Source organism: Centruroides sculpturatus, unplaced genomic scaffold (assembly GCF_000671375.1).
Source record: "Centruroides sculpturatus isolate CEXI.00-Female unplaced genomic scaffold, Cexi_2.0 scaffold338, whole genome shotgun sequence".
NCBI classification, from domain to species: Eukaryota; Metazoa; Arthropoda; class Arachnida; order Scorpiones; family Buthidae; genus Centruroides; species Centruroides sculpturatus.
In genome coordinates this window covers 2,091-3,535 of record NW_019384628.1, presented here as the reverse complement: position 1 = coordinate 3,535, position 1,445 = coordinate 2,091, and the positions used below count along the sequence as shown (strand labels likewise).

Below are 1,445 nucleotides of genomic sequence, written 5' to 3'. Positions count from 1 at the left end.
AGTTCTAAAATCGCAGAATCTTTTAATTATAAACTTCTTTAATTAAAGGATTGTATAAAGAACGAGAACTTACCTGTGAATCGGAAATCTCGCCCGACATACGACAACAACAACAGAATTTATAGAATGCATTCCTGCAGAATTCTATAAATTTTCTCCTCTTTGAATACTTGTCTGGGAACTACGAATCCTCTCTATTTGAATGGAGACACGTTGTTCCAAGACAATTTTCGTCCAACTAAGAAAAATCAATAATAAAAATCATTTACGCTTGCAACATTATTGGAAAAAAGTATTTAAAACTTCTTTAGAAAAATAGATATTAACTCAATCTTAGTCATAAATAACACTGATTTTCCTAGAGAAAGAGTAATATCTTACCTTTGTAGGACAATCTGTAACTTGCTGAGCATTTGGTTCAGCATCATCATCTCTCCTGTAAGGAAATTCGATTATATCGTAATTAATATTAATTAAATCGCAATTATAAATGTAATTAATGAGAAAATTTACCCTTTCTTCTTCTCCTTATTACTCCACACTCGCAAAAAGAACCTTTTTAGGCAGCGCACCATTTTCGCTTCGCAATAGCAACAATAGAATATTGTTAAATGCAGCTTATTATTAAAAATTGTTGTAATTCATTATTATGAAAGTACATTTAATGTGAAATCACGTGATTAAATATATGAAATTTCATTTATGTATTAAAATGAGCTTTTGGAGAATTCTTTACAAAGTCTTATCATTGTTTTAAATGTACATTTCTCTTTCATTGCAATTAAACGGAAAGTTTAATTCCTCGGAATTAATAAAGTTAGAAATTTTTATTTTTCTGTGACTTCAGCTTCTGTTAAAACATATTGCACTCCGATGGCTCCACTCAAAAATCGGTTCAGGTTCTCTATAGGAGCCGATATCTCCGGAAGTAGTTCAGTTGTCTCTTCCCGAATCGCGAATAAGCATCACAACCGTGAAGAAATGACTTCATCCGTTGTTAATGAAATGGAAATGAGTGATACAGAGGATGAGGGCCGACCTTATTATTAAAAAAAGAAAAAGTTTTTAAATCAAAGCCAGCTTTTAAGAGATAAATTCACTTAGATATAATTTTATATGTTATTTGAATGCTGTCAAATCTCAATAAAAGGAACCAATTTGATAGGAAGAACATTATCTTTTAGAGTAACAGAATGCTCGTAGCATTTTCTTACATTTTCGTATTTAATTCATTTTCTAATGTTTCACGAAATCTATAAAGAGACCAGACGTGAATACCTTAGGGATGGGCGGCCCCGATTAAGTATACACGAATTCCGATGCAAACCGGAAGTTACGTTATTTCAATTCAAAATGTTTCCCGAATGGTGTTAGACCCTATTGCCGGCACGACTTTATCGTTAAAGGAAAAGTATAATAAACAGGGCCAAGTCACTACTAATTTG

The 1,445-nt window shown here is 32.0% G+C and overlaps 1 long non-coding RNA gene across 1 annotated transcript; it reads right to left on the bottom strand.

The window, feature by feature from the left end:
* Positions 1 to 86: 86 nt before the first annotated feature.
* LOC111625679 lies at positions 87 to 602 on the bottom strand. The gene is made up of 3 exons (XR_002756764.1): positions 514 to 602; positions 382 to 436; positions 87 to 238 (listed from the first exon to the last, which is right to left on the bottom strand). It is a non-coding gene; the product is annotated as an uncharacterized LOC111625679 (long non-coding RNA).
* Positions 603 to 1,445: the final 843 nt, after the last annotated feature.